Source organism: Chelonia mydas, chromosome 7 (assembly GCF_015237465.2).
Source record: "Chelonia mydas isolate rCheMyd1 chromosome 7, rCheMyd1.pri.v2, whole genome shotgun sequence".
Taxonomy (NCBI): domain Eukaryota; kingdom Metazoa; phylum Chordata; order Testudines; family Cheloniidae; genus Chelonia; species Chelonia mydas.
In genome coordinates this window covers 61,193,763-61,201,033 of record NC_057853.1, presented here as the reverse complement: position 1 = coordinate 61,201,033, position 7,271 = coordinate 61,193,763, and positions in this window count along the sequence as shown.

The following is a 7,271-nucleotide window of genomic DNA, read 5'->3' as shown; positions in this document are numbered from 1 at the left end:
TTGCTATGGGCTTTGTTCTTCTGGAGCAGCACTTGAAACAAATTTAACTGCTCAAACAATATACATTCCTTCTCTTGAGCAAACTGCTATTTCCTTTGGGCTGCTAAGGAGTGGTTTATGCTTAACATTATAAACAACCATGCTTCAAATAAAAGCAGTTTTAATGAGGTTCTGCATGTCTGCTTTTTTAAAGAGAAAAACACACTGAAGAGAGACAGTGTAGGTTAACCTGAGGATGGAAAATAAAACATTTACAAACCACCATATTGTTTTCATTATCCAAGACGGAGCTGTTGCTATGCTCTCAGTTATAACTGTTTATATTCATGAACAAGGAGCTGGGCTTGGGCCACACTACAAAACATTACTATGCTCAAACATGGCTTCCAACAATTCTGTTAACTGACACAGAAGGTGCCAATCTGCTCTGCCCACCAAACCCTATTCAGCATTGTGTCACCTAATACTAGCACTGGGAACTATGTTCAGAGATGGTGAAGGTTTGCAGCATGGACCAGACCTTGATGTTTTTCCACCTAGTCAAGACAAAAGACTAAAACAAACCACATTACTTCCATACCTTATTGACACCCTCAAAGGGACACAATCAACACCCTCTCCTCAGGAGTTTGCTCGTCTAACTCAAGATCTCAGTTAGAGAAAGGCTCATCTTCATGGCCCAGGGAAATAACTGCCTCACAGCACAGGAAACCAGAGCACTTTCTACTTCTGTACCAGGTGAACCACAAATGAGGGAACTGCAGGGAAGCTGTGGAATCGAAGCAGGGAGAGTGAGCTGAAAGTGGGACACAGCATCTCAAGCGGATGGGGCAGATTCTGTCTTTGAAGGCGGTGAGAAGCTGCTCTGTTGGGGAAGTCTCAGGGGAAAGGCAGAGCCATATTACATTCCTGAGGAGCCTTGTCTTGAACTGAATTCGTGTAAGTACCGCTCATGGACTTTACAAACTGACTGTCGCTAAGCGTGTTTCAAAGATGAATTTTCGGATGCCTTTTACCTGCTCTTTGTGGGGCCTGAGTATCTCTAATGCGAGATGGTGAGAAAGGAATTCCTGTTTCTTCATTCTCCTGGGGCAGAAGGGAAGCCATCATCCACCCCCACTGCAACACCCATGCCACAACACAGGCTGGTGCCACCAGTCATGTAGTGTACATATTTTGCCACTCCAAACCTCAGAAAGAAAATTCTGGGTCTAAAGCATTCACAAAGGCTTTGTGCAGGAGATACTTTACCCTCCCTCCTTCCCAAAGACCTTCCAGGCCAATCCCTCAGTGTGCACCTCCCTTTCAACTGGGGCAATGAATTAATTTGGGACAGCTGACCCAGCCCTAGTATCCTGACCATCTTTGTATTTAAAGCATGCAGCTGTAGACTTTCCTCTCTTCTGAGGAAGAGTTAAACTCTTCTTCTTGCCGATAAGGCCTATACATCCCATCACACTTTTATGGGTCCTCGCGTCAACCATGCAGACAGATGGAATGCATCATCATCCTCACTTCACTCTGGTTGGTGGCAGCCAGTGAGGAAAACTCATCCTCCCCTAGCCAGGGTACCAGCTGTTTCAGTTCCTGTCCTTGGCCCGTTCAGTGGCTGTCCTAGCTAGAAGTGGATTTGTAGCTGGTTTGTTAAGTAGGTCCTTTATTGTGAAAAACAGACTGGAAATTATATTACAGCAAAGCTCTCTTGGGTCTGAGGGACAAGCGAGTGTCTGTCTGCACAAGTCTCACTGGAAGGAGAGAGCAGATGAAAAATTCCATTTCCTGTGACCTGTTTGCTACTGACGGGGATCGACTGGGTTTGTGAGTAGTGACTTCCCCACCAGGGATAGGAAGCAAATGCTGAAATTATTAAATGTATCCATCTGGCACAACAATGGATCATGTGCTCCTAAGACTGAAGGCCCACTGCTTGCAACCTGCACCCAGGCACTAGATCAATCCTATTATGCAGAGATTCTCAACTGGTCTGTGCAATACACACTGGCTCTTCCTTATCTCCAGCAGCATTTTGCATCTGAAGAAACTTCAATATTTCCATAAAATTACTTTCCAATATAAGCAATTGCTGTACTTACCTCAGGGATGTTCTTCCATAGTCAATGGGAGAAGAGTCCATGTATTAAAATGTGGCCCATGCTAGGAATATAGCTGAGTCCCCCCGCTACACTGGTTGTTAATAGCGGGAAGGGACTGCCACATGGCAATCTTAAAGACCAATTCTCTGTTTTCCCCACAACCTAGAAAGAAGCTTAATGGTCTTTCAATTTAGATGGACAAGGCCTATGAGCAAACTCAGCTTGCAAAACACAGGATCTGAGCCGTTTGCCTATTAGGAATCTGCAAGTTGCCATCGTACCATAAAGATAAAAACAAGTTCTCGTAAAAGGAACTGATTAGAGTCAGAACCTTGAGGGCTCTAAAAATATCACTGGAAGGGCCAAGTTGGTTGTTCTCCATCTAAGTCTGGAGGACTCTTCTGGGTGCTGCTCCCTAGGAAATGAGTGCTTGGTCCAGTGAGTAAAATCAATACAATGTTCGGCACTAAAAGAATGAAAAATCATCATCATCCTCACAAGGATGTGGGAAAAGGAAGGGATTATAAAAAATGGTGCAGAGAGCAGCCAGCCAGAGTCTCCAGCCGGCAGGAGCAGGAACAGCCAACTCAAGGAATTCTGGACAGTCCAGTCAAACCGCTAGAACTTCTGTCTCTGCCCTGCTGACTGGCTGTTTGCTCCAACTCCTACCCCCACAGCCTCTTCACCAGTTTTATTCCATACCTGCCCTGCCTTACTCTCCCCTCTGCCACCCCCCCACTCCCTTTCCCTTTTCTTTCCCTTTAGCTCAACCCCTCCTACGTAAAGCCACCCATTAAAAAAAACAAACCACCCTAACACCCGCGGAACTAACATCATGTTTGCCACCATCTCATTGGTCACTCTGCTGGTCACATTGCCCTTCCCCCACCTGTCTTGTCCAGTTAGACAATATTGTCTCATTGTTTCCATGTACTTCCCATCTGTCTGTCTCCATACTTAGATTGTCAGCTCGTTGGGTCTTTCTGTACTGTGTTTGTACAGCACCTAGCACAATGGGCCACGACTGGGGCTCCAAGGCACTGTGAGACTACATATAAATAAATAATCATAATAAGAGGTAGGAAGCAAATTGGCTGAGAAAGAAAACATCCGGAATCCTGACGCAGGACAGGTGTTTTGCTGTATTATGATTGGTTGCCACCTGCCTGACAATGAAAAAGGACTATGCCAATAGTCTGCAGCAATGGCAACCAGGCAACAGAAAATACTTTTTCTATAGCACCTTCCATCAAAGTATCTCAATGTGCTTTTACAAACATAAGTTATTCAAACTTATCGCTCATTATCCCTATTTTAGTGAGGGGGGAAATGAGAGACAAAGAGGCTAAGTGACATGCCAACGTTATATATAAAGGTTCTGGCACGGCCAGAAATAAAACCCCATTCTGCACATTAGTCACAAAACCCTCCCGCTTCCTGAGCTTCTTGATCATTACTGATCTGGGCTTCATTTGCACTGAGAGAGAGGAAGTCTTCATCTGCCATTACCAATCCCACAAGCCATCCAGTCCCTAATAATCACTATAATAATGGATTTATTAGACATGCATATGCTTCCTATGTGTAAAAACAATCAAAAGATCTTTGCTGCATCAGTTACTCGTTTTTGTATCAGTAATATGTAAATTCATATAGCCATAGGATGTAGCAGCGTGACCCCTCCCTTACTATGGCAGTTTGCTGGATTATTCCACCGTCACCATTCTCATTATCTATTTATAATATGCCAAATGGAGTTTTGTATCAGCCAGTCTGAGTGACAGCTAGTTAATTTACTGGTAAAAACTCATTATGTGCAGATTTAGGGACAGTGGGCTTAGTAAAAGCTTTTTGTGTCTGGGACTGATTACACAATACATGCTTTCTGTTGATATTACATTCCTTCCAACAGGATTAGCTCACAGGTTGGGTCTTTTTAATTTGGTTAAACTAGCCCAATCTTAAAGTGCAGTGCTAATCACTTACCACTGATTGACTGACAAAAGACCGAGCAAAACTTGCATCTTGGGGAGAGTGGTGTTTCAGTGCATTGGCATTTAATGGCTTGCACGTCAAGTGGGCTCGGTTTATACTAGGAGCGTTTGGCTATATAGCTTATTCCAGCCCCCACTCCCACAGCAAAATAAGCTATACTGGCAAAGGCAGTTTTGCCAGTATATCTGCATCTACACCAGGGATTGGCAACCTTTGGCACATGGCCCGTCAGGGAAAGCCACTGGAGGGCCGGGACTATTTGTTTACCTGCAGCGTCCGCAGATTGGGCCCATTGCAGCTCCCACTGGCCACAGTTCGCCTTCCAGGCCAATGGGGGCTGCAGGAAGCGGCGTGGGCTGAGGGATGTGCTGGCCGCTGCTTCCCATAGCCCCCATTGGCCTGGTATGGCAAATCGAGGCCAGTGGGAGCTGTGATCGGCCGAACCTGCGGACGCTTTAGGTAAACAAACCGTCCTGGCCCGCCAGCGGATTTCCCTGGGTGGCCACGTGCCAAAGGTTGCCAATCCCTGATCTACACTGTTTACAGCTATATCAATCAGGGCATAGGCGCCGACTCCGTGGGTGCTCCGGGACTGGAGCACCCACAGGGAAAAATCAGTGGGTGCTTTGCCCCCACCAGCTGCCAAGCTCCCTGCCCCATGCCCCACCTCCTCCTCCTCCTCTGAGCGCGTTGCGTCCCTGCTCCTCCGCCTACCTCCCAGTGCTTCCTGCCTTGTCGCCACCAAACAGCTGTTTGGCAGTGTGCTTGGAGGGTGGGGGAGAAGTGGGAACGTGGCACGCTCAGGGGAGGAAGTGGGAAAGAGGCGGGGCCAGGGTGGGGATTTGGGAAAGGAGTTCGGAATAGGGGCAGGGAGGGGGTGGAGTTGGGGCAGGGACTTTGGGGAAGGGGTTGGAATGGGGGCAGGGCAGGGCTGGGAGGAGGCAGGGCTGGGGGCAGGGGGGAGTCGAGCACCCACTGTTGGGAGAAGTCAGTGCCTATGAATCAGGGATCATACCATATACTTCTGACCAATATAACTTTTCTAGCACAAGCTGAGAGTGTAGATCTGACCTAACTGCCAGCCATGCAAACTCACCAGAGGTTCAGAGTCGGGGTTCTTTCCATCTTTCACACCGCCAGCCATAATAAAAGGTTCTGCTGTCCTAATTAGGCCCTCTTCACACTCTAGCAACCCCATGTTCTTTCGATTATTCCTGCAATAGCATCTGTGCAAAACTCATGGTCCCCACAGGGAATGCTGATTACAAGTCAGCAAATAATTCTGTTGATCCACTTCATGGAAGAGAATCCAGCTGATACTCTCTTCGCTATGTCGGTTCTTCACGGATAACAGGAGTAAAAAGAAGTGAAAACTTCTTTGTTACTAAAGTGAGCAGAGGTAAGTGACACTGAATATACACATGGAGCAGATCTATCTAGGAAGACAGGAGAGTTTTATAAAGCAGAGTTGTCAGTGTATAAATGCCACAAATGAAGAACTCAAAAGATGTCAAAAGCACTTGTCCTTCTGAAAGTAATTTGTTTCTGAAATTAAGTATTTATTATGTGCACACAGTACACAATTTTTCATGAAACTTTCAATCATATATTACAATGCTGAGCTCTCGCAATATTCTAGACTCAGCATGCTCAGGGCCAGAGTACCACACACTAAAATAACAGCTGGATCTGGAGTGAACAGTGCTGCAAAACTGGTGTCGCACAGCAGTGGGTAAGGCCCAGTTGTCTTTATTTTTGATTTCATATAAATATACAAACACAAGTCACATAATATGCTGCTTCTATTTCACTGTGCAATCATTTAACACACACAGCTGCAGAGCTCCAGTTTAGAAATTTACACGCACACACAATCCTGCATGTGTTAATCTCCCATCACACCATTGAAATAAGCACAGTTTTCTCTTCATTTCTCTTTGTCTTTGTTGTATTTCCCTAAAAATAAAGAGGCTACGGCAAAAACATTATGGCAGATGCTGCTCCTCCAAAGACATAGGCAGGTGTTTAGTTTTATGCACTATACATAGTCCCACTGGTTTCAACAGGACTATTCAGAGTGTATAAAGTTAAGCATGTGCGTAAGTCTTTGCAGTCATGTCCTTAATGCAGCATTATGGTTAACAGTTGAAACTCCCAAGAGACGGGGTTCAAAGTTATGATTCTCACAACCACCATAGCCCCTGTTCATGCACACACCTACATATGTGAAGTAACTTCACACGAGTAGCCCCATCAAATTCAAATGGGATGACTCAGACATATAAAGATACTCACATGTGTAAGAGCCTGCAGGACCAGGGCCTTAATCTGACCACATTAGACATAAGTATTAAGGGGTGTTGTTTTTGTTAAGTAATACACACATTTCTGACTTTTGAGCAGTTAGATGCCCAACTATGAAGCTTCTTTTATAGATGTTTTTCAATGACGAATTAAGATGGCTGATGATTTTATTACGTCTACCATGTTTTAAAACTCAAATTATGCAAAAAATCAATATCAGCTTTAAGCGCAGAAACATTTTTAGAAATTCTCATACGGATACATCTTTTCTGTGGTTTTGTTTCACATGCACCTGACCTAGATTTGAAAGACACATTTCATTATAGCTGCATTTATGAGACATTTTCAATTTTTATATATCTACAATTGCCAGGGCAAAGTTGTTTAAATATGCAACACTGTGAGGCAAGTTCAATTCTGGATGTTCAAAACTGGATAACTCTCCATTGTAACTGAAGATAGTAGTCAAAAGGACCAAAGGGAATGCAGGTTTAATATTGAGAGACGGCTCAGCACAAACGCTGTGTACACTACAGTAAAACAGCCTTTTAACAAAGTAACAACTTTTTTTTTTTTTTTTTTAAAGAAAAGTAGTCCACATTCATTAAATATTTGGTAATGTTTTATATATGTAATTATTCAATATTTTGTTTTATTCAAGTTTTTTTTAATTATCCTAGATATTTTTATTTTCACAAAGTATACCCAGTTGTGAAGTGTAATCTACATTTAACCTTTAAAGGCCTAATCCAAAACCCATTGACTTTAAGAGGCTTTGGAGCAGGCCCCCTAGTCAAAGAGATCTGTAATGAACACGGTAAGGCAAAGTGATAATTTTCCATGCAACATCAGACTATGACAAACACAAGAGGCTAAAAA